This window comes from Phascolarctos cinereus, unplaced genomic scaffold (assembly GCF_003287225.1).
Source record: "Phascolarctos cinereus isolate Bilbo 61053 unplaced genomic scaffold, phaCin_HiC Scaffold_9;HRSCAF=440, whole genome shotgun sequence".
In the NCBI taxonomy this organism is placed as follows: domain Eukaryota; kingdom Metazoa; phylum Chordata; class Mammalia; order Diprotodontia; family Phascolarctidae; genus Phascolarctos; species Phascolarctos cinereus.
In genome coordinates this window covers 73,760,259-73,787,668 of record NW_027556402.1, presented here as the reverse complement: position 1 = coordinate 73,787,668, position 27,410 = coordinate 73,760,259, and the positions used below count along the sequence as shown (strand labels likewise).

General features: G+C 34.4%; 1 long non-coding RNA gene across 2 annotated transcripts in view; it reads left to right on the top strand.

The window, feature by feature from the left end:
• Positions 1-27,410, top strand: part of LOC110216045 (uncharacterized) — an 89,874-nt gene that overhangs the window by 3,509 nt on the left and 58,955 nt on the right. Inside the window, exon 3 of one of the 2 annotated variants that reach the window (XR_002326674.2) lies at positions 12,689-12,993. The exons of the other annotated variant lie outside the window; for it this stretch is intronic. This is a non-coding gene — a long non-coding RNA (uncharacterized LOC110216045). Of the gene's footprint in view, positions 1-12,688; positions 12,994-27,410 lie in introns of those variants that run through there. 2 annotated transcript variants of the gene reach the window in all.

Sequence of the window (27,410 nt, the reverse complement as noted above, 5' to 3'; positions counted from 1 at the left end):
GAGGTGTGTAACAAGGCTCACTGAATGTTGCAAGATAATGAGGTTTCCTAATGATGAATTCATTGAGAGCATGAAGAAGTCAATGAAGTTCAAAATGAGTGCAGCCCTGTGGGAAATGAAGAGATACAATTAGATCAGGATACAATTGGAAATAGTGGTCATGGGTTTTGGTGTTGATTTATCTACCTATTCATTTCCCATCAATTTCTCTATTTGATTTGAACTCCTTAACCACCATGCTTTTCCCTAATATAAGATCATCACTAAAATTCTCATCATCCTGGGGATTACTTCAGCTTTGGTTCTTAACATCTCTTCAATACTCTCTGCTGCCTCTCCCCTCTGATTGCAGGACTGGAGGGTAGAGCAAAAAGCTCCTCTCAAAGCAGCCCTTTATAGAGAGCTCAGAATTTCTAGTTAACTTTTCATTTCTCCCCTTATCAAATTGTAAGCTCCTTGAGGTTATAGGCTGTCTTTCTGGTTCTTATTTATATTCTCAGCATTTAGCACAATGACAGGCAGAAAATAGGCGCTTAATAAATATTTATTGTTTGTTGACTTACCTGGTTCTTGCTGCCTCCTGACCTTCCCTTGGTGGGAGGTGAGTACTATTTCATTGACGTAAAGAAAAGGTTATATAAACTTACCTTTGTCTTGTGTATTAACTTTGAAAACTAAATTATGGGAATAAGGTACAATCATGAGTTGTGTCCCTGGCTGACATTTGATAGCCATAATATATTAATCTAAAGTCACCCTTTTAATGATCAAATTAGGCTGAGATTTTCTTATTATTTAGAACTAATTAAATCACCTACAATTCCATAAGGCCATGAAACATAGATAAATTTATACACACACACACACACACACACACACACACACACACACACACACATATATATATAGGAAACATCTCCCTTTTTTATTTCAAAATTTGTTACAGTGTATCTCAAAGTATGTCTAATGGTACAGAGATTCTCATTCACATCACTCAGATTGTGGATGCTCTTTTGTAGTTATAGATTATTTTTCAGGGTCTTCCAGTTCTGGAGAGAGTAACCTAATCTTACATACCCCCAAATAAAAATTCTTAAGCAATGATGCATTTGTGATATTGCCCGACTTTGGGGAATGGGCTTCCATTGTCTGTTCCAAACAAGATTCATGCTGAAGTATTTAATTCTCCTATGGCCCTTACATTTTGAAGCATGCATTTAATTCTTAGATAATTGCCATCAATATTTATGTGGTTGAACTTTTATCCTATTACATGCTGTATAATTACAACCATTAGATCATCTCCCAGAGGTTTCCTTTTCAGACTCACATAGTGTTTCACTGTCCTACTCTTTTGCAAAGCATAGGTTTTTATAATGAAGTTCAACTCTGTATTTTAACCCACAGTAATGACTGATGACAGCCAATTAGGTTTTTACATTTTCACTTTCAGTTCTTAAATTTTTAAGATGTACAACTAAAGTGTTGTCTCTAATCTGTTTCATTTAATTTCACCTAAGTGTGATGAATATATTTTGTTTTAGAGTCCCATACTCTTCTACTTTTCCTTTAAATCTGAATTTCATTTTTAAAGGTCATCATTAGTACAACTACTAAAATTTTCTAGAACTAGTCATATTCTTTTGTTTAAAGTGATTATTTCTTCACTGCATTGCAGAGTCCTTTATTGACTGTGCTTTCTTTCATTATATTAAAATTGAACTTTTCTCTATTCTTTTCCAATTGGAAATTTCAGATATTGCTCTTTGGCTAACTCTTATTTAAATATCACTGGTTGTACTATTTGTAAGCCTATGCTGCATTTTTTCTGTCTGCCGTCTTAATGAGTTATTGAATTTAAATTCATAGATTTCAAATTATTAGTTCTTATTTAACTTTTAGGAGACATCATAAAATATTTAGGTCAACTCTATTTATGATATGACATGGAATAATAGGTAGAGCCCTGGTATCAGAGCCAACAAGGCTGAGATTTAAATTCCACCTTTGACAAATAGTATGTAAGTGACCTTGGTAAGTCACAACCATCTACTCCATGATCTAGGGCTATATGTTGCAAAAATGGTTACCAATATACCAATAGTCAAGGGAGTTTAGAATTTAAAATTTTTCCATATGAATAAAATCACTGGCCCAGTACCTATCCCCATTCTGTGATATTTTTAGGATAATATAAGGGCACTTTATAGTTGCAAAAGGAATAGACATGTTGAAAAGAATATGTTACAGAGTAAGGATTAATGTGTGTGTGTGTGTGTGTGTGTGTGTGTGTGTGTGTGTGTGTGTGATGGACCCCTTTGACAGTCTGGCGAAACCTGGGGATTCTTCCTGAGGAAATGTTCAAGTGCATAAAACAGGATCACCAAGGAAAACAATTACATAGCAATGCAATTATAAAATGTGTAAAAATTTTAAATGATCATGGATCAAACGTTAATGACACTTGTGTTAGGAAAATTGATATGTTCTTTTTTTTTAAGTTCCTGGATGGACCATGAGTAGATTCTTGGATTTATAGGAGAAATGATAAAAGATTTTCTATATCATAATATTATGTATACTATTATAGATCCACACTGATATTTAGGAATCAATAATTATTTATTTAATGTTTAGGGACTTACATAGGACATCTTACCAGGTACTAGAGGATTAAAGAAGTTTAAAGATCCTGTCCTCAATGGAATTATAAACTCAGAAATACTTCATTTTAAGTGTACTTGCTTAGACCTGTCATGACAAAGTTTTGTATTTATTTGACTTCAGACATATTGCTTAAACACTCATTACATCAGCATTAGCCTAAAAGATGTTGTATCTTCATGAATGTGTTCAGAGGCACTTAATATTATGCCAATATCTTTAGCAAAAGTTTAATATCTCAGCTATATATGGAATTAATTGGATAAATAAGTAAGAGTTTAAACTATTTTCTAATAGTGAAGGGGTCAAAAGGTATGAACAACTTTTTTTGTCTTTGAAAAAATATCAACTAAATGGAAAATACTTCATCCAAATCACTAATAATCATAGAAATGCAAATTAAAACTTAGAGCTTCTAACTCAGGTTTTACGTATTGACACAGTTGATAGAAAATACAGAAAAAGGCACTGTTGATAGGACTAAAGTAATTAGTGAAAGTGTGAAATGCTCTATCCATTCTAGAAAACCCAGTGAAATTAAGCAACAACAACAATAAAATAAAGTCACTAAATTGTTCATACCCATGGACAATCTGTATTGGGGAGCTGTGAGAAAGAAAGATAAACAAATAAAGAGAGGGAAGTAGTAAAGAGCTTCCTGGGAAAGTAAATGGGGCCTGTTAGAGTAAAAGGGAAAATAGAGCAAATAAATGGTTCTCTGGAGAATGTGAATGGTAGAATTAGACTTTCCTTTCCTTATTTTGTTAAAATTCCTAAGTCTGGTACTCTGTTTCTTCATCATTCTTTTGACCTCAGAACACCACTTGGTTTGTTATCTAGAATTTTTAGACCCCACAATTAAAACTTTTTCATCAGAGAAGCATTGAGAGAGACAATATGGGAATAGTGAATAGAATGCTGAGCTAGAACTGTTTGCTATGCCTTCTCAGATATTACCAGATGATCAAGTTGTGGTATGTGATTGCGATGGAATACTATTGTGCTATAAGACATGACAAGCTCCATGATCTCAGTATGAAATAATGGAGAGAAATGAGCAGAATCAAGAGAATGTTGTAAAACAGTAACAACAATATTACGTTAAGAACAACTTTGAGAGATTAAAATATTTTGACCATTATAAACACCCAAATTAACTACAAAGGACATATAAAGGAAGATACTATCTGCATCCAGAGAAAGAACTGATAAATAGAAGTATGTGGAAAATGATTTTACATCTACATACATATTTGTGTCTAATGGTAGCCATTTCTAGGGTTGGGAAGGAGAAGGGAAAAAGAAATGTACATAATAACTTTATTGCGTATTTAAAAGAAATAGCAAGTTATACATAATAGATTTGTAGTTTCATGTGCAATAATTTTCCCCCCCTCCCATTTTACTATGTTATGGAAATGCTTGTTTTATTCCATAAATTAAAAATTGAATAAATAAACATTAAAAAAAAAGATATTACCAGTTGTGTGACTCTTGGAAAGTCATATAATTTCTCTGAAACCTAATTCCTCATCCTTAAAATGAGGTTCATAATATCATTTGCTTTGCTGAGAGGATCAAATAAGATAATTAATACAAAAGTGTTTTGCAGACTTTAAAGTGTGATATAAATTTCAGTTATTATAGTTTGACAATGACTTCAAATGTAGACTAAACTCTGTGACAGGATGATCTAGGTTGAGATCATATCTCTGACAAATACTTGTTATATGACTACTGACAAATCACGTAAAATCTCATCTCCCCCAAGCACTTGCAGATACTAATTAGTACAGGAAATTTGCTTATCAGAGGTTCCTATAATCCTATAAATCCTATAATCCTGTTGGATCCTATAAAATCCTATAAAATCACAGGTCTAGATTCAACCCTCTCCAAAAAAGTAATTGTTTATTTTCCCTCTCACTTCTGATTTAAGCTATGTGTGAATTAATACAAAAACAGGGGAAAAAAGTTAATTTCCTAATAAGGTTAACTAATGTCTGTTCCTATAAGGTCATAAGCATAATTTAAGTAAACTTTTATTATTTATTAGTTGGATATTGTTTAAACATGTACTAGCTTATTTATGTTATTAATGGCCATATCTTGGTCAGAGTATGCTGTATGTGGCAGAGTCTATATTTAAATAGATATGATGATATGCTTCAACAAAAGATTTAGATTAGAATAGAGTGACTATTCTATCTACCAGTGCAGATCACAATGCCTTAGCAATCAGTCTTCACTATTTGTTATTTATCAACTCCATATGATCGGAGGAAGATACAATCACTCAGTCTGTCACTAGCTTCATATGCTGTAGGCTTGTAAATGGAGAACTGGAAGAGACCATAAAGATCTTTCAGACCAAATTTTAATTTTATACTTGAAGAATTAAAACTCAGAGAAGTTGAGCAACTGGCCCAAGGATATATATGTAGTAAGTTGTAGAAATCAGATTTGAACTCAAGTCTTCTCACCCCAAAACTTACATTCTTTCTATGCTCCATGAGGACAACCTGAAAGATCTTGCTCTTCCCTAACATGGGTTTCAAGATCTCAGGGTTACCTTAAGGCTAAAAAGAAGTAAGAAAGTAGGATTATGGTAGTGTACATTACACTACTAGCTTTAAATTCAACATGACAGCCATCAATCTCCAACACCTTTCAATTCTAGTACCTTGTTCTGGTCAATTGTTTCCTATTTAACCTATATGTAGCTTGCAGACACACACACATATCATGTGTGTGTAGACATACATTCATGTACATCTATATATGTATATTTATGTGTGTGCATACACACAAACACACACATATATACATATATATACACACATATATATACACACATATATACATACACACACACACACATACACACATGTGTCCCTTATTAGACTGTCAGCTACTTAAGGACAGAGACTTTTCCCTTTTTTTTTTTTAACCCCAGTACTTAGCACAGAGCCTGGAACATAATAGGTGTTTAATAAATGCTTACTGATTGATTGATTTTACATGGGTATATTTGTTTCTGTTTCTTTATTTTCAGTGACATAATATAAAGATAGTGAATGAAAGATACTGAATTCAGACTTTCTGTATTCAAATCATGAAGAAGTAAAAGGAAAGTAATTTATCAGTTTTGGGAGGGGAGGGAGGCATAAGAACAATGGAAAGAAAGCTCTGATGGAATATAAAACCATAGTGATAGATACATTATTGTTTTAAGCAGAATAAAAAGAGCTGTCTTGAACATCCCAGAGGCTAGCACTCTGCCACCACAGAGAAACTGAAAATTAACAGCCCTAACAATTCACTCTGGACTTTTATGAAGGCAATAAGATCACATTCATATATTTTCACAATAAGTGTTAAAAGTAAATGGCAGCTAATAACAGCTTTATGTATGGCTGACTGTTCCTGACTAAGCTTTTCATTCTGAATTATGCATATACATGATTTTCATGTTAGAGCAGAGAAAGGTTGATATTAAGCTGAGAACCTTCCGAAGAAGCTCCTAAGATAACATGCACTCACTTCTGAAGACCAGCTCTAAATGACATGGAGGTCAGATCACAAGGGATTGAATCAGTCTTGACAATCCTCTCAACAATGAGGATTATGTGCTGACATCTCATTAATGAGGAAATGAAACATGAATAATTTGTCCCACATGATGACCAAAAGATATGGAGACACTTAGAGAAATAAGGCCATGCCCTCTCAAAATAAACTTCATAAGTATGTCGAGAAAATGTTACTAGGGAAAAAAGGGAAGGGTAAATTTATAATGATAAATTTATAGAATATATAATGTATACCTATAAAAGGTAACCTATAATCATATAGAAAGGAGATAACGATAATGTATCTTTTTTCTAGGAAATACTGTAAGTAAGCACAGAGTCCAAAAATACATTACAGAAGGGGGGAAAAAAGAAAATAGAATAAAAGGGCAGGAGGGAAAGAAAAAGAAAAAAAGAAAAAGGAATGAGACAGGATAAACTTTTTTTTGAAAAAAAAAACTTTCTTTTTTGACATATTTAGTAATATCCCAAAGAGGATCTTTCTTTTTCTCCCCTGAAGAAGTAAAAAGACCTGAACCACAACTATATGAAAATTGGATCTTCCTTTTTAATCCTACAATTTTAATAGATAATGTGCTTATTTTCCCATAGTGTAAAGATACCATTGCTTTTTGCCATGTAAATGAAAAGTTATTCCCTAATTGACTTTTTTTCTTTAAAACCCTCTTGTATGCCTTCAAACGGACAGGAAAATTTGCTTAAATTGCAGTGTTTTATAAAAACTTTTTTTTTCTATTTGCAGCTTCTTCCAAATTTCCCCATCATTTCAAGGGTACCATCATCCTTCCAGTAAATCACTTTCATATTCTGATTTTCCTTGACTTCTCCCTCTCCCTCATCCCATATATCTAATTGGTTGCCAAATCCTGTTTCGTCAATAGAAGAGAACTGAAAAGAGAAAATAAAAAATAATGGGAATCAGAAAAGAGAAAATCAGAAATAATAAGCTGTGATCAATGAATCCCAAGACATAAATACCAAGGAAAACATTTTCTGTTTTATAAGAACTACTAGGAAAACTCTAAAGCAGTCTAATACATAGGCAAAGTCCAATATCTCCCACCATATTCCACAATAAATTTAAAAAGAACACATGACCTCAATATTAAAGATCTTATAAAATCTTGCTATTTTATACTTTATCTGTTGAATTACACTTCTCTACTCACATGACTAACCCCTACTCCCCAGATAAGACTCTCTCCACCTATCATCTCAATCACAATAGCCTTCTAATTAGGCTCATTGCCTCAAACCTCTCCTCTCTCTAATATATCCTTTACACAGCTGCTAAAGAGATTTTACTCAAGTCCCTCCCTATTAACTCTAACATAATGTCATCAAACTTGTCATTAAAAATTACGAAAAATTTCTAGTTTATATATAGTAATTGGTAAACGAGGTCATGTCTATAATTAATAGATAAATAAATAAATAAATAAATATGCATATATTAGGGTTGTAGCTCAAAAATTATTAAGTGATAGGAGTATATGATCAAGAAAGTTTGGAGACCATTGCCTCTACTAATGCAATACAGGCACATTCCTACTTCTTTCCCTGTCATGCATAGTCACATATGCATACATATCCACTTGCATAATACAGAAATAAATCTACTTTTTGGTTATATATGTGTTTATCCAGAACTTTTCATATGCTCTTGGTTCAACTCAACACATACATATTAAACATCTACCATATTCAAGATATCAAATGTTAGTAAAGCTTATAAATGACTGATATTCCATGGAACAAACTAACCTGGGAATTAAAGTACTCATAATACTATGACTGTAAAATGTTGCTAGTACCGTATCCTCACATCATCATGTGCTTAATTAAACTGTTGTTGCTGTTCAGTCCAGTCTGATTCTTTGTGATCCTATTTGGGGTTTTCTTAGCAAAGATTCTAGAGTGGGTTGCTATTTCTTTCTTCAGCTCATTTTACAGATGAGGAAACTGAGGCAAACAGGGTTAAATGTCTTATCGAGGTTCACATAGCTAGTAAGTGTCTGAGGCCAGATTTGAACTCAAGAAGATTAGTCTTTCAGACTACAAGGTTTACATTTTATCCACTGTACCACTTAGCAGCCCAATTAAAATATAGAGGAAAGCAAATACTTAGAGAATAATAAAAGAAGTCATTCAGATCAAACATCAGAATCTCTTTCAATGTGGGCTTTCACAAGATAATCTTAATAATGCTTTTTTTCCCCTCTACCCCAAATGTATTCTCTGTCCCTGTGTGAAGGAATATAAATGACTGTTCATGTTACTCAGTCTCACATCTCCTACTACTATTATCTACTTTCTTAAGAATATGTATAGATAGGAAGGGGAAAGAAGGAGTGGGGTAGCCCTCAAGGTAGACTATGCAAGAATGAAAGCATCTTGACAATAATTTGTCAAAAAAAAAGTCTGTTCATTTCTATGATCTAGCACAATATTTTGAATATTTTGTTTACTAGGTGCATATTGAATTAAACGTAAGGTATGTTAGTGCGTGTGTGCCTATGCATGCATTCATGCAAGCATGTGTTTATACGCATGTGTACACATGCCTATGTATGCCGCGGTGAGGAACCTGTGGCTTCAAGGCCACAGGAGGCCTTTTAGGTACTTAAGTGCAGCCTTTATACTGAATACAAGTTTTACAGAACAAGTTCTTTTATTAAGGGGATTTGTCTGTGAAGTTTGGATTCAGTCAAAGGGCTGCACTTGAGGATGCACTAGAGGGACTCATGTGACCCTGAGGCCACAGGTTGCCAAGCCCTGATTGTAGACACATATCACAAGTATATATAATATATTTTGTAGTTGATTTATCTCATACACATACATATATGCATATGTATATGTATATAGCACATATAGATATCCCACTTATATACATGTATGTATATCATTACTTATATATAAGTGTATATAAAATCTCATATGTGTGTATATATCCCCAAAATGAACAATAAGAATAATGACACAATCAGGGCAGCTAGGTGGCTTGGTGGAAAGAGCACCGGCCCTGAAGTCAGAAGGGCCTGAGTTCAAATGCAACCTCAGACCAAACACTGGACACTTACTGGCTGTGTGACCCTGGACAAGTCACTTAACTCCAACTGCCTAAAAAAAAAAAAGAATAATGGCATAAGGAAGACCACAGATGAAAGATACTGATTAAGAGAGGCAATATGCACGGAGGCCTGTCTTGGGTCTCTGGGGTGGAGGAGAGAATCTTGCTTCTTTCCTCCCCTTCATTCCCATCAGAATCTCCTGGGTCCAGATATGGAACCCCTGGAGAAGTACAATGTTGAAGTACTTCTTCAAGACCCCCAGTGGAGGAATTTGAGATCTAAGACTCCTATAGAGAAGAAGAGGAATTTTCAGATTCTAATGAATTCCTAGAACAATAAGAGTCTTAGAATTATAAAATTAGAGCTGGTAGATACTTTTGAAGGCCATAAATTTGTAGATGTAGGTCTTGAAAGGACCTCGTTTTATAGAGAAGCCTAATACTCAGAAAAGTTAAATGACTGGACCATCAGTAAACATCTAATGCAATATTTGCCCCCAAGTTTTCCTAACTCCAAGTCCAGACCTCTCAGGAGCTAATGTCAAGGTGCATCAACAAACATGGTGATAAGGAGGAGTATACTGGTACCTTGTCCTTCATTATTACTAGACCCGGACTTGAGTTACCTTTTAATATATCCAGTACAAACTTTAGGTAGAAGTACAAGTGGCAAAAAGTTGAGTTGTGTTCATTTTTCTATTTTCATAAATATGGTGAGTACTATAACATAATAATTATAATAAAACTTCACTTGAATAGGGTTTTATGCTGTCAAAGCTGCTTTCGCATTCATTTACTGCATGATTACTCTGGATATAAATGCTTTATTCCTCCTCAAGATATCTTGTATTTACTGATCTGTTTACATATTGTATCCCCAGTGGGATGTAACTCTCTTGAGAGAAGGGACTCTTTTGTTTTTTAAATCTTCATATTTCCCATGCCCTTGTATCCACAGAGCCTAGAAGAATATATCACATATCATGAAGAATAATATGTCTCTTGTATTATTGAATTGAATTGATGTAGATCAAAAAAAATAGTCTCTATTTTATTTAAAAGCCTTTCTTAGACAAGATATTTTTCATTAACAAAGATGTCAGTGCTTTTAGAGGACAAGTTATTTCATTCATCTGGATGCTGGAAAATAAAGAAAAATGAAAGCATGCATGGAACAGAGGTGGACCAACAAGTCTATTAAAATACTGCTGATCCATTTGTCCATCAATGAAAATCTGTCAGGCACAATAAAGGGCAAAGACTACATTTGATCTGTTTAGTTTGACCCTTGTTCCCTAAACAGACATCAAACTGTTACAGACAATAAAAATGGGTACCAGCAATTTCTAACTGATGGAGCAGAGGGAAGGATGCATTTAACCATTTCAACAAATATCTTCCTCAAGTCTAGGTAGCACTAAATTGTGTTCATATTCTCTAAAAAATTGACCTTATTACCACAAGGATATTGGCCATAAACAGAAGCCTTATAGATTTGATTATGAAAATAATATACATTCACACAAATTTACTTTAATGTTTGCATGAATTTTAAAATACTTTTTTGTTTTCTGGTAAATCGAATGTTAATATTTTAGAAGTAAATATTATATGTATTCTATGTGTAGTATAAATGAAGCAACACTGTTTGTGTGGCAATATCACACAGCACACATATCCTTTATATTTATGTTCATGCATGTGTAATATACATCTATTGGCATAGTGTATACCAAACGTGTATGTCTATCTCCCATTAGGTTCTAGGAAAGTGTTAATGAACCTGATATTTCTACCACCTAAAATTTAGACTGAGTTTTCTATAGCTATTATCACTTAAAATTTTCTATTTTGAAAACTCATTTAAAACCAAATCCTCTTTTCAAACTGTCAGAGTGTAAATCATGTATTCAAAAGAATTTGCCACTGCTACTTCGAAGAAAATTTACTCTCTCTGTTCACAGCCACTCAAGGAAAAGTTCATAGTTTTATTGTTTGGGAGTGACACTCAGCTTGTGATACAATTAAATCTAATTCCCTACACCTCTCTAAAAGCCAGCATTACTAACACTCATCTTGCTTTCTTTCACTGACATGCAAGCAGACAATATCATACCCAATTATTTTCTTTCAGACATATCTCTAAGAAATCAATGTTTTCAAGTACCATTTGGGATGAAGAGATATTTTAATATTGGCACAAATGCAAATTCAAAGTATTTTTGTTGTTCTGTAAATTAGATGTTAATCTTACAGAACCAACACAAACATTTCTTATGTACATTACCAATTAAGCAAGAAAGCAAAACAGGGTATCTGCTTATCATAAGATAATCACAGCCCTGGTGATTTATAAGGCAACAGGCCCAGCTGAATTTAATTGGGTGATGAGAAATCAACTGAACAAAAATTATAACTATTAACACAATTCCTAGACTTGAAAGGAAATGCAAAATATTTTCTAAAAAGAATTAGAATTATCATAGAATTAAAGAGTCATTGATTCTCCTTCTGCTCTATACCTTAGGAAAGTAGGCTTTTGAAGTGGTACATAATTGACAAAGGAAAATCTTTTTTGATGGCATAAATTGCCACCTGCCAATGTACAGATGTGCTGCCATTCTATTTGGGCATCCTTCCTATTTTTGTTTAAATTTTATAGCCCTAAGGGGAAATGGAACTCAGTACGTACCTAGAGGTACCAGGCAACATTTTTCAGGACCTCTTCTGTGCAGAGGGTGGGATGAAAGCACACAATTTGGAAAAGGCAGGTAGAATAGTAGCATTGCAACAATGATGATTCTTCTATAATTGGACCTAGAAGTTTCAGAATCCCTGAATCTTGGAGTTGGAAGGGACCTCAGAAACCATTAACTCCAACCACAAAAGGAAAAAGAAACCCTAATACCATATCCTCAACCAATGGTCATCCAACATTTGTTTGAAGACGTGTAGTGAACAGGAACATGGTTCCTCCCAAATAGTTTTAGGAAGATTTTCTTTACATAAAGCCTAATTGTCTATAACTTGCATCTTTAAAGCCTGGTTCTATCTGATCTTTAGTGTCAAGCAAACAAGTGTAATTCCACAGGGGGTGTCATGCACTTTTCAGGGCTTCTTACACTGTAGTGCAGGAATAGAGACCATGGATAGATTTCATGGGGCACACAACCTTTGATGGAGGGGAGAGAAGTATTTTTTTATTAACCTTTAGGGTTTTTTTTTTGGTAATCCTAGGATTTTTATCTGATGTATTTAACAATGTTACTTCTTGAAAAGATCCAAAGATTGCACCTAATTGCCAAAGATGTTATACTGACAAAATTGTCCCTTCCTAATTTTGTTTATCCTCTTCCAGGTACGTTAGCTAATCTCTGACCTTCTTAACGTGTGACCATAAAGACTGAACATGGTGCTCCTGATGTGATTTGACATGGGTGGATATAAAACAGCAAAGTTCTGATTCTCAATGATAAAAGGACACATTATTACCTTGGTTTTGATCTCTAAAAGAAATGTGTATTATATTGTTATGTTACGATATGATATGATATATGATATGTGATATGATATAATATGACATATTAGTCCTTTGCTATAGCTAGCTCATCCCCACCCCAGATATGATGGAAGCAGAGAGAGAAGGGAATAGTACAATATTTATCCTGGCATGGTACAAATCCCAATATGAATTGTTATGAATTGAATTGTTATGAAAAAAAAATGTTTTCAGTTTGGTATCTCAGTCATCTGCCTTTACAGTCAGCCTCAGACAAAATTGGGAAGTGGAAATTGTTTCTTTAGAAATCACTTTTCTCCTTTTATCTACTACTTGCCCAGATATCTCATTACCTTCCTTCCTTAGCAGAGCACCCTTAAGGTTATCACCACCACCGTCAATTTTTTCACCTGCTTAGCTGACTTCAGATTTGGTTCACATTTTCCCTCTCCACAACAGTTCTCACTACCATTCTTGGCAACCGATATCTATTGTGTTTTAATGTTCCTTATTTTGTTTAATTCTAATGTAATATTTCATTCTTTTTTTTTTCCCAACTTTGAGAAATGCCAATGAATGGCTTTATTTTATACAAAAAAGACAATAAAAGGGGTTGCAAAAGTCTAGTAGACTTGATTTTATACACACTTGCAAAGTCTCACAGTATTCAAACTCTAAATAATCTCCAGCCAACAGAATATAACATATCAAAGTCCTCATGATTAAGCTTAATATATGCCCCCAAAAGTATGCAAAAAGATACTTCATTTTATGCCACATATACCCTCTAGGTAAGGGCATCTTAACTTGGAATCTGTGAATTAATAGAAAAAAAATTGATAAAAGTGATTTTAATATGATTGGTTTATTTTGTGATTGTATTATTTTACTTTATTCATTTATAAATATTCTTATGAAAGGGGTTTATAGGCTTCACTATGACAAATAAAATTTTTAAACCTGTTTTTTTTTCCTTTTTATATCAATTAGGTAAGATGAGTATGATAAAACAATAGTAACAACAACAATAATTGCACATAAAATGTATATACAGCTTTAAAGTTTACAAAGCCCTATATACGGATTCTCCTTTGAGCTTCACAAAAACCTTAAGAGATAGGTACTGCTGTTGTCCCCATTTTATAGGTGAGCAAAATGAGATTGAGAGTTTAAGTAACTTGCCCAAAGTTATACATCATGTAAGTGTTGGAGGAATAACACGAACTCAGTTTTTACTGATTACAAAACCTATTATGTTTGTATGTTCACTATTCATTAACTTGCATAGACTTTGAAATCTGGTATCCATCTACCAAAATTATTCCTTTGAAAGTCGTTAATGACCTTCTTGACAAATTCAATGGCTTCTTCCTTGAATTCATTCTCTTTTATTTCACTGTAGCATTTGATAGAATTTATCAGCCTCTCTTTTTTTTGAAACCCTCTTGTTTTTGCCATGCTACTACACAAACTTTTCTCTTTCTTCTTTGATTACTTTTCCTTGGTCTCCTCTGTCTCCTTACTCTTCTTATTGGCTTTAAGAACTTCTTTAAGACTCAGGTCTTGCTGGGGGTGTTCATCTACTGCAGGCTAATAATTTTCAAATCTCTATCCAGTCACTGCTAAGCCTTCAAGGTCCACAGCATCAACTGTCCTGCAAGATATGTCCAATTTGGTGAACTGCTATCCCCTCTCAAAAGTTGTATTTTTAAACTTAAGCTACCTAAAAGTAGTTTTTCTTTCCATACTCTCTACTAACGAATGCTAAACTCCAACAATTTGAAAATATATGTAGAAAAAAAAGTTTCATGAAAACCCATTTATTCAGTTTCCACTACTATGACATTTGTGATCATTTTATCTTGTTGAAATGGAATTTTCCATTGCATAAAAATAAAAAAAAACCCAAGATTTGGAAGAAATGATATGATGTTCAGTTATTTAACAGTCATGTCCAACTTTCCATGACCCCCCCTTTTTTTTTTGGTCAAAGAAACTGAAGTGGTTTGTCATTTTCTTCTTCAGTACATTTTGGAGATGAGGAAACTGAGGCAAACAGAGTTAAGTGGCTTGCTGAGGATCACATGGCTAATAAATGTCTGAGGCCAGATTTGAACTCATGATGATGATTCATCTTAATTCTGAGCTCTATCTAGTGCTCTGCCTAGCTGCCCCTTTTTGGGAGAAAAGGGGATGCTTAATTCACTTAAGGAAACTAAATGTTTTCAACCACTTCATCAAGGTACTTTTACAAAAAGAGAATCATGTGATTTCAAATTATTCATATCTAGTCATTAAGTAGATCTCAAAAGACTTTAACTTGGCAAATTGTCCATAAATTTGGGTTATTGTAAATGCGGCAAGACTAATTTGTTAAATGTATTAATTTGCTAGTTTTTGTTAGAATATATTCTTTCATTCAACTACCCTTTCACAAATTCATAGTCCTCTCTGGTCCCCTCAGTTAGTGTGTATTAAGGAGTCTATAGAAGGAAAATGAATCAAAAGGAAAAAAAAATAAAAACAATTAAGGCAACACGTTTCAGTTAAACAAAGATTTCAGTCTTACATCTTTTTCAATTTTATTTTTTGCTATTTATTTTTTTTTAAGGAAATAACAATGTAATTTGCCCAGGTAACTATATGACTAATTAGTAGTTTTCATAGATGAAATATGCCTGAACACAACCTGTTGATAACAAATTTGGCAATGAATTGATTCAAATATGAAGTACCTTAAAAAATTATTTAGCACATCATTGCTAAACCAAGAATTTTTGACGTGTATGTGTGTGTGTGTGTGTGTGTGTGTGTGTTTGTGTTTCTATGTCAGTGACTCAGTCAGTGTGGTGAAACCCAAATTCTCAGAATAATGTTTGTAAATGCATAACATAAAATACAAAAGATTACAAAGGAACACAATTCCATTGAAATACTTTTGTCAATTAAAAAAGAAAGAAAAACAGTTTGTAAACATTAGGTTAATAATTCCTGTGCTAAACAAACCTAGCATGCTATTATTTTTTTCAAGCATGGTACTTGAGCTTCACACTTTTAATATCATTTTAACATTTCTGTGTCCCAGGCTGAAGGTTGATATTAATTCAGAATTTTTTAGTTGAAGAAACTAGAGGCTAACGAGGAGGTTTAAGTACTTTTTTCCCCCAAAAAACCAAATAACAATAGAGACTTGGTCTGCTTTACTCTAAAATTAAAAAAAAAAATTACTTCTGATTGAGTTTCTATAGGTCTATGATTTCTATCAATCTGAATTTGTCATCTGGCTGGATGATTGTTTTTCCTCTCCAAATTACCTGATCGTTTTGACATGGACTGAAGGTAATCTCAGACATTTTGTGCTCTGAATCAGTAAAAAGAACAAAGGAATAACAACAGAACAAGCACTAAGGGCTATTTGTTTGGCATCGTATTGGGAAAGCCAGTGTGATAGAACTAGACAACTTCCAATAAACCTTAATAAAAGAACTAAGAATAGAAACCAAGACTACTGAAATGGAGCAATTATTGAATGGCCTCCAATGAGCAGTGATCGAGATGCCTTGCTATCCCAGTGACTTGAGCAAAAACATCTCATGAAAGGATCTTCACACAGTGTACTCTTACTTTATCCCCAATTCTTTGCAAATATTTTCTGAGATTGTAGGTAAATTTGACATCTGTGGCCTTCGAATGCTGTGAAAATGAGAAATGTTGTAGTGGGCAGCTTTATAAGAGTACAGATATATTTGAATCTGCTTTTGGAAAAGAAATCTGATTCAAACCTCCAAATTAATTTTTTCTATCTTTTTATTTCTTTTTTTTTTCTGTTTAAACACATAAAATATTTTTCTAAATTACTCAACATTGCTCTGTCCCTTGACAGGAAATACACAAATGTGTATCCATATGTATTCTACTGGATTCTAGAAATGTCTTTATTTTTAATTTTTTGCCTCACCATAAAGTAGACTTTCTTTTTCTTCCTTCCTTCCTTCCTTCCTTCCTTCCTTCCTTCCTTCTTCTTCTTCTTTCCTTCTTTCTTTCTTCTTCTTTCTTTCTTTCTTTCTTTCTTTCTTTTTCTTTCTCTCTCTCTCTTCTCTCTCTCTTTCTTTCTTTCTCTCTTCTCTTTCTTTCTTTTCTCTTTCTTTTTCTTTCTCTCTTCTCTCTTTCTCTTCTTTCTTTCTTTCTTCTTTCTTCTTCTTTCTTCTCTTCTTTCTTTCTTCTTCTTTCTTTCTTTCTTTCTTTTCTTTCTTCTTTCTTTCTTTTTTTTCTTTCTTTTTTCTTTCTTCCTCTTTCTCCTTTCTCTTCTTCCTTTTTTTCCCTTCTCTCCTTCTCTTCTTCTTCCTTTCTTTCTCTTTCCTTCCTTCCTTCCTTCCTTTCCTTCCTCTTCCTTCCTTCCTTCCTTCCTTCTTCTTCCTTCCTTCTCCTTCCTCTTCCTCCTTTTTTTTTTCCTTCCTTCCTTCCTTCCTTCCTTCCTTCCTTCTCCTTCCCTTCTTCCTTCCTTCCTTCTTTCCTTCCTTTCCTTCCTTTCTTCTTCTTCTTCCTTCCTCTTTTCTTCTTCCTTCCTTCCTTCCTTCCTTCCTTCCTTCCTTCTTTTCTTTCTTTCCCCCCAAACACCAGAGGTTATTGGATCTCACATACAGTAATGTTTAAAGTTTATTAAGTTTGTGATATGACTAAAATATGAATTAAACAATCTCGCCATTTCCAACCTGGCTTTCCCTGTATTCAGTATTCATTTATGCTAAACTACATAAAATTATAGAAGTTTGCCTTATTTATAATAGACAATCAAGAATTAGGAGGCACTTGACACAAATCACACCTTAAATCCATGTTGTGAAATAATATTGCTCCCCAGATGGGAAGAAGTTTTACTGAAAGAAGTTAAAAGGTATTTTGCTCAGTATGTGAATGTGTGAATATGGGAAGCATCTGTGATTTTGTCAGCATGGGTAACTCTCTAGGTAGGAATTTCCTCCACCAGTATACCTACATACCCTGTCTATGACTTAGCAGCTAGATAAGTCCTCAAGTGATCTTCCTTTGGTGCTTACTATTTAAGTCTTACTTCTGCCAATTTAATAAGTTTGAGGTAACACATCAGAGTTATTTGGTATGAATTACCCTTTTTGATAGTGTTTTGAAGCTTTACTCCTTATGATAGTTATAATATTTTTCAAGAAATATTCTTATATTTTCTAGCCACTTTTGTATGAGGTGAATGGCTAAGAAATGGCATTTTAATAATTTTTAAGTTAACAAGTAAATGATATCATTCAAAGGCAAGGACTTTTATATGCTCATGACAAAGACTGAATGTATATAAAACCCTCAAAAATCTTTAGAAGGCCTTACAATTCATTCAATCAACACTCTATCTTTCAGTTCATCTATAGGATTAAAACATGAAAGAAAGACCTAGTAGTTTCAATTATATTCACTGGGACAAAATTCCAAATTGGGTTTCTTTACCACTGATAGTTACAGAACAAGAGTTTGCCAGATGGAAGGATCATTTCTTTTTCTTGTTGGTGCTGTGATTTTTGAGTTCACATACCTGTATATAGGGAAATTATCACAATAAAATTTTAAATTTCTGTTTGTTTCTTCCACCATTAGCAAATACAATATAAATAGTTATTTTCCTACTGACTCCATAAAAGTAAATTCATAGGAGCCCTAGGTCACAGAAAAACCAGAGTTTTAGTTCATCCAAAAGACAATGGAATGTTTTGTGGCAGGTATAAGTAGATTCCAGCATATTACTAATGATGTCCTGAGTTCAAGAAGTGACATACAAATCATCAGCAAGTATATCTATATCTATATATCTCTCTCCATATAGTGTGTGTACATACATATGAAGGGTCACTAAGTGGTGCAGTGAATAGAGCGCCAGGGTTTAAGTCAGTAAGAATCAATTTCATGAGCTCAAATCTGGCGTCAGACACTTACTAGCTATATGAACCTGCGCAAGACACTAACCATATTTCAGTTCCTCAACCATAAAATGAGCTGGAGAACGAAATGGAAAACAACTCCAATATCTTTGCCAAGAAAATCCCAAAAGGGTTGACCTGGCCATGTAGCAAGAATGAGTGAAACAAAAGACAGGAAAGCAGTGCACATTAACTCTTGAAGGAAGAGAGAAACTTATGCTAAAAAGTTGTAGAAGCCACTTGAACAAGTTTAGAGACTTCAGTGATCTCATATGGAAAGTAAAGTCTTTTTTTGAGTGATTTGAAGTATTTTTCAATGGTTTATTTTGTTTGCTTTCAAATAATTTGTTTATCCAGACAATTGCATAAAAGCAGAAAATACATTCTATGTTTTTATGGCATTTATTAATTGTTTGATTGGTTGATTGTTTTTACCACTCACTAGTTCCACTCTTAATGATAATTAGCATGGAAGAGTTGGTCTGCCCTGTTTTAGACATGGACCAATTTGTCCTTGCTTATGCAGCTGATGTCCCTACCCACTTCAATGTTTCACTATATTGGTGTCACACATTGCTGATACCTGGCCAATCCAAGCTCAACTGATCCACTAACCTCAGCCTTCCCATGCAGGAGGGATTTTTGTGTTGTGCCATCTTGCCCAACTTGGACTGTGGTCTTCAGAGGTAAAAGCAATCCTCAAACTTTTGGGATAACAGATCCATATGCAACCATAAGTCCTTTCCACTGAAGGTTATGTAGTCACTAATCTTATATAGTGCCAGCTTTTCTCTGGTTAATAAAAATAAATGAGGACAGATGTTACAAAATGAGATTGAATCTTGCCTCTGTGAGATCAGTGCTGGTGCTGTTTGTACTCACACTGATTGTCTAGAAAATCTATGATTTTTTTTCTCTCAAGTAACGGGGGGGGGGAAAGATTCTTTTTGTTGAAATGACTTTTTTTTTTTTTGCATAAGAGGCAGCTTTAATTATATGAATTCTAGTTCCAGAAATCAATAGGAGAAAAGGTTACCATGGTAGAAGAGGAGCACACATTAAATCTTGAAGAGAGAAAGAAATTGACACTAGACAGTTGTATAAGCCACTTGAACAGATTAGGAGACCTCAGTGATCTCATATAGAAAGTGATAGATTTTTGTTTTGTTTTGAGTGATTTCAAGTACCTTTTAATAATTTAATTTTAAAAATAGACAGAAATACACACACACATATATACATATATGACAGTATATGGACAACTTGGAGATGACTACTTTAGAGCAGTAAAGATATTAGATCTCTTCAAGACGATGTTTTTGTCACAGTAAAATAAAGCTAGCTAAATTGCAGTCCTGAGATAGCAAAAAATTCCACAGGTTAAGCCTCAAGCTTACTCAGAAATCTGAAAGCTACTGTAATTAGAACTGTGAATGCTCTCTTCCTTTTTGTCCAAGGTGCAGTGAAGCATTCTGTTTCCTTCATGTATCAGAATGTTAACATCTTGATAATAAATACCCAAACAGTGATTTCAGTCATGTACACCTTCCATGAATTAGTCTTCATGGATTGATTACTGCATCTAGGAAAACACACACACCTAGTGGTCTACCAGCATATTATTCTATTTGACTTTATTTGTGTTGGTAGTAGGACAGTATTAATAATAACAGCTGCATTTATATAATGCTTTAAGATTTGCAGAGCACTTTACATACATAATCTCATTCAGTCCTCACAACAGCTGCAGCAGGTAGGCACTACTATTATCCTTACTTTTACAGATGAGGAAACTGAGGCTGAGGGAAATTAAATGATTTGCTAGGATCACCTGGGTAGCATCTGAAGCTGGAAATAAAATCAAATCTTCTTGACTCCAGGCACAGCCATCAATCCATTGTGCCTAGTTAGTGCCTATAATGGAATCCTATCCTCTCTGCCAAAGTTTGTACCCTAGGTCACCTAGCTGGCATGGTGTAGCATCACAACAGGACTTAAGTGGAAATTGTTAATTTTTAAATACAAAGGAATAATGATTGACTATAATCTTGCCATCATTGCCTTTCTTTGAACAGCATAATTATGCTTAGCTCCTGTGTCATCACTCTGAAATTAGCATAAATAATGTGTGTTGATGTGTATGTGTGTTGTGTGTGTGTGTGTTGTGTGTGTGTGTGTAGCAGTTGAGAAGCAGAATGGAATGGTACCAAGAGAGTTATCCTTAGAGTTGAAGGACTTGAGTTCAAGTCAAGATTGACATTTATTATCTATATGACTCTAGAGAAGCCACTTGTGCTTTCTCCTTCAGTTTTCCCATCTATAAACTTGGAATCATATAATACATGCTATGTACTTTGCAGGATTGTGAACCTTAATATATTTTATAAAAGCATGTTGTTATTATTTTGCTGTCATTAGACTTGGGATTTCATTGCAATAAGAAACTCTTTGTGTGTTAATTCACATTACTAATGGAACTTTTCTCAGTCCTTACATAGTCTTATACAATCTTAGTGAGTTCTCTGGGGACACTGAGAGTTTAAAGGACTTGTCCATTCTCACCAAACCAGTATGTGTCAGAAGTGGAACTTGAACTGAAGTATTTGCGATTCTGAGCTCAACTCTTTATCTTCTGTGATATGAGATCATTATTATTGTAACCATTACTATTAATATTATTAGTAGTACTTTGTTCTCTAATAGCATACATTATAGTATAATACACACTAAATCATGCATAAACAAAATGAGGTATGCTTAAATATTCAGTGGGAAAGATTATGATAATGCCAGTGTTTGCATGTGAATATCTACATGTGACTTCATTTCTACCAGAAATATAAACAGATTGGTTGGTCTAGCAAGAAGCAAGGTGAAGTCAGGGGGATGGTGGAAGGAAGGTGTCTTACTTCACTCTATCCTGCTTGTCTGGCTCAATTCCAATCAGTTCAGCCTAGTTGGAACAAGAGCCAGGAAGAAGAAGCTCTTTCCCTACAATCACTTTGACAATCACTTCCCTATTCTCATTCCTGTCTGAATGCTCATCTCCATCCTCACAGCAGTCTAACTGTCTGTATTCCCCAATTTCTAATTATGATAGGATTGATCACTTCTTTTTTGGAATGTTTTTCACATCGATTTTAGATGGAGGACTAATAGGCCTTACTTTTGCCTTATTGGTCATATGTAATGCCAATCCATCTATGACTACATAAGGTCAGTTCATCCTTGTGTTAATATTCTGGTCCACTATGCTTATCATTTGCCTTATTACTACACTCTGAGAACCTCAGGCATAGAGATATGACCAGCTAATGCAGGCCAAGGATGTTTAGGCCTTGCCATTTGCTGTATACCTTTTTTCTTAGGAGTTAGAAGTCACTTTAGCCTGCACCTAGTATAAAGAATTCTTTTTTGAGTCTCCAACTGGCATCTTAACCTTTGTGTGTTAGATCTAAATCTAATCTAGACATATAATATATAGATAATAGAGATAAATCTAGATCTAAATCTATGTCTCTGTATATCTATAGATATTTATATCAGTATCTATATGTTTATATAGATATAAACAGATATATTGGCAGTGATGTATTGATATATCAATATTGAGGGAAAGACAGATATAGATATGATATAGGGATATCTATGTGGATAACAATCTATATCTCTCTCCATCCATCTATCTCTGTACCTATTTGTCTATCACCTGATGCCAAAGTGAATTTAAAGCCCTAGTAATCCAATTTAATACTGCCTTATGTAAAGGGCATCTGGTATTTTGACAAAATGCCTCAGATGAAATATGTGGAGGATGCTGGGAGTTTGCCTCTTGGAGAGGTGTGATGATGTTTCAGGGAAGTGAGTAGGGGAGAGTGTGGAACACACATAGACATTCTATAGCTGGTTCAGAGTTTTTTTGATAGGCCGTGAAAGCAACCAGAAAGGTCTATCAGCTCCTACTATAGTCTCTTTCCCTGAGTTGCTTTTAGGGAATCTTGGTGAGTGTTTCACTCATAGTGTCTGATGAGAGATTATATAGTAAAGGAAGAATTTAGGGCATTCTACTCTCTGAAGTCATGTGGTTTGAGAAAAAGGTCTTCTATTATTTTTCATTTGTTATTTTTAGATCTAGGGGAGGGGATTCAAGGCTTGAGACCTGTTGTGTTTGAAATGACTTAGGAAGTCATTCTGATGTTTTGGCCTTCCAGAGTCTAGGATAAGAAGTAGCCTTCCAAAGTGACCCTTGAGACTTTAGCCCAGTGGAAATGTTTATCAAGCAGTAATACTATACCTAGACATGAGCTTGGTAGGGGCAATGCTATGTAGAAACTGAACCAAGTTTTGGGCCTATTGTCCCACAGAGCAAGAAGTTTAGGGGGAATGTGACCCACAAGTTAATAAAGAATATTCACATATTTCTTCTTGCAATATTTTTGAATAAGGATCCTTTTTTTAAAATTTAAATAATGTCAAATAGTTATATGTAACTGGGGCACAAATCACAAGCTCCTAAGAATGGAGGAAAACATACATGAGGATCCCTGATGTAGCAACCTGATTCTGGGAGAAGAGCAAGAATATCTCTCAATATATTTGGACTCTTGACATTCAGCCCCAATCTTGGTGCCAAACTAATAATTTTCAGTTTCCCAGAAATCCAGAATGTAGAGAAAGTATAATATGAATATTTTGGGAAAAAAACAAATGATAATAAAACATAGGATCAAGACTGAACTAAACCTCAAAAGAGCAGCTAGGTGGTGCCTGGCCCAGCATCAAGAAGACTCTTTTTCCTTGGTTCAAATCTGGCCTCAGAAGCATACTAATTGTATGACCCTGGGCAAGTCACTTAACCCTGTTTTCCTTAGTTCCTCATCTGTAAAATGAGCTGCAGAAGGAAATGGCTCCAATATCTCTGCCAAGAAATCCCAAAATGGGGTCATGAAGACTTGGACATGACTGAAAACAACTGAAAAAGAAAAACAAAACAAACCTCAGAACACTGGAAAAGAACAAGTGATGGATTTTGATGGACTTTATGCCTTCAATTGGCAAGCTCTTGTAGACCAGTATTCTCGTTTAGCCAAGCTACTATCTCACTGACCCTCTATGTCCTCAGTGCATAAAATACAACCTGGTAATTTTTTTAAAAAAAAGATGAATAGGTATTTTGCTCAGATTTCAAGTTCACTAACAAAAAAGATGAATTAATAAGAGGATAAAGTATGGCCTAGAAGTTTAGTTGTCATAAATTTTGTCATTGTTATAATTATCCTCACCATACAATAGATTCTGGTAGAATTAAAGCCCCTTGAGGGCAGGATTGTTTCATATTTGTCTTTTTTTTTTTGGAGGGGGGGAGGCAATAGGGCTTAAGTAATTTGCCCGGGGTCACACATCTAGTAAGTGTCAGAGGCTGGATTTGAACTTAGGCCTTCCTGACTCTAGGTTGCTCTCTCCACTGTGTCACTTAGCTGTCCCCCCATATTTGTTTTCCTGTCCCCATCATCTAGCACAGTGCCATGCACATACTAGAAACTTAAGAAATTATTTTTCAATTTACAGAGAAGTAATGTAACTTTGGTGCTATAAGATCCTGAGTTCAAGTCTTGCCTCTGAAACTTCCTAGCTTTGAGATCTTGGGAAAGTTACTTAACAACTTAGCACGAGTAGAGGTTCTTAACCTCATTTTGCGTAATAGACTTTGTAGCAGTCTGGTGAATCCCACATCCTCCTCAGGAAAAAAAAAAAAAAAGCTTTTTAATGCCTAAAATAAAATACACAGGATTTCAAAAGAAAATAGTTATATTCAAATGTAGTTATCAAAATATTAAACCACAAAAAAAAAAATGACCCCAGGTTGAAGAACCTTGATATAAGTCTATAATTTATGTGTGAATTGCAAATTTAGATTGGTGTAGAAGAATTTTCAACACTGCTAGTTCTCCATACCACTTAAGTCACAAGACTCATTCATCTGAAGATAACTCCTTTTCAACTTTATTTGTTCTTTAAAATTCCAAGTCTTATTTGCAAACTGGAACTCTTCCTCTTGATAGTCATCAGGCCACACCAAAAGAGCACGCTGCTGCTAAATGAAGCTTGTTTCCAGTTACTTTTGATGCACAAATAATTTTACAGTTGCTATAGAATGAAAAAGGCATTACCAATACAAATAACCACCAGTTTCACTGGAGGCAAATGCCACAGGCATAGATCTTAGGGAGGAAAATATAATAAACCCTGAATGTACATACAGTCTTTAAGGATATTTGTTTATATTTTGTCTTGCAATATATTTCTCACCAGAGGTTGTAAAGAATGTACATTTGGACTCATTTATTCCCTCCTAACAATAGTTTAGATCAATCTAGTGCAAAGCGAATTTGAATGCAGAAAATCATCCATTGTAAGTAATAATTCTGTGTCCTATTCATAATGCCTCTTTTCATTATGCCTTCCCCATCAAAGGCCTCGTTTCTGATACTTTCTTTAGTGTCTTTGGGGACATTTTTCCATGGAACATGAGTCTAAATGAACTCCATTTACACTGAGAAACAAGAGTTCTTAACTCAGCCTCTCTCCCTGAAATGCTAATGTATTGAGCTTGAGTTGAGTTATAAAACTAAACAAATACTATAAAAGAAAAATTGTATAAGTTAATTTAAATATTAATGTTATGTATGTCTTATTAAAAATTCTTAGAATTAAATAAAAATGAGGGGTATTTCCTAGGCACAGTTTGAAGAAAAAGATGAAATACAATTACTTGTCCCAAGAAATATTGAAAGAAAGAAAGAAAGAAAGAAAGAAAGAAAGAAAGAAAGAAGAAAGAAAGAAAGAAAGAAAGAAAGAAAGAAAGAAAGAAAGAAAGAAAGAAAGAAAGAAAGAAAAGAAAGAAGAAAAGGAAAGAAAGAAAGAAAGGAAGAAAGAAAGGAAGGAAGAAAGAAAGAAGGAAAGGAAGGAAGGAAGGAAGGAAGGAAGGAAGGAAGGAAGGAAGGATGGATGGAAGAGCAATCTGGCATCAAAAGAAACTTACATGATGCTAAATTTAATGTTATTTTAGACCATTATAGTTTAGACCATTATAGACCAACATAGGCATATTTGATATTTTGAGAGCCCTGGGCCCTGGTTTGCAGATTAGAACACCAAAAATGGAAATTCTTTTTTTAGGAGTCCTTATTTTAGGCACACAGTTTATGTTTAATGGTAGCCTGTGTTCAGATTTTGCTGGAGTACAGGTGGAAGGGCTGTCCCAATAAAGACACAGCATGTACAGACACTCAAAGATAGAAGTAGATATCTGTGAAGTAGACAAAAACAAAACAAAGCGAAATCAACAGAAAAAAATCATTCTACATCTAGAAAACAGAAACAAACCGAAGCATGAAAAGTTGTGTTTTTGTTTGGTTTTGTACCTTACAAAATGTTGCTTTACAAGTTAACTTTTTGCTGTTCAGTCACTCAGTAGTGTCCAGCTCTTTGCGGCCCCATGGACCAGCAAGCCAATACTGCCCATAGGGTTTTCTTGGCAAAGATAATAATTTGCCATTTTCTTCTCCAGTGGATTAAGACAGAGGTTAAATGCCCAGGATCACGCAGCTAGTATGTGTCTGAGGCCAAATTTGAACTCATGTCTTTCTGACTCCAGGCCCAGAGCTGCCTCCAAGTCAATTACAAATTCATAAAAAACAAACTTCAGCTGATTTCTGATCAGGCAACAATACTTTGTTTTCTTTAACATATAATTCACCTCAGTTTTTCCAAACATCTCTCTTACTCCTATTAAATTTTCCTCCCTCCTCTTAGATAGGCTGTCAGGATCCTTGTAATTGTATAAACAATTCCCTCATTTCCACTATTCTCCAGTTTGTGATGTCTCCAGTACATTGTATTGTATTCATGCCCATACTTTTACATACCTTTATGCTTGACCCACCTCCTTCCCCTTTCTTTCCACTTTACAATATGAGATCTTAAGCCCATCTTTTCTCTAGCATTCCATAGGAATTCATTGTATTCACTGTCCTGCCTTGCATCTTTTATTACTCTATCTCTGTTTTTCTCTTTCTGTCTGTCTCTACCAATATTCCACCAATAAAGTGCTAATCTTGTTTAAAATAAAACCCCAAGCAAAATGGCTTCACTTGCACTTGCTACCCCCAAGAATTACAATGATGTTTTCCATTTACCTCCAAACTTCTCCAAATAGTCCTCATTCATTGCCTCTATTCCACTGTCACACTTTCCAGTACTGTTATTTGGCTTTTTCCACCTTCACTCCAATGAAAATGATCTCTTCAAGATTACTAATTACCAAATAATCTTGTCATTCCTTAGTCTACAATTCTAGGTGGTGCAGTGGAGAAAGCACTGGGTCTGGAGTCAAGAAGACTTGAATTCAAATCCGGCCTCTACCATTTCCTTACTGTGTGACACTAGGCAAATCATTTAACCTTTGTCTACCTCAGTTTCTTTAATTGTAAAAAAAAATGAACAATGATTGTAAAAAGTAAACAATAGCACCTACCTCATAGGGTTGTTGTGAGGAGTAAATGAGATAATACTTGTAAAGCACTTAACACAGTAGAGCAGCTGGTTGGTGCAGTGGATAGAGTGCCAGCCCTGCAGTC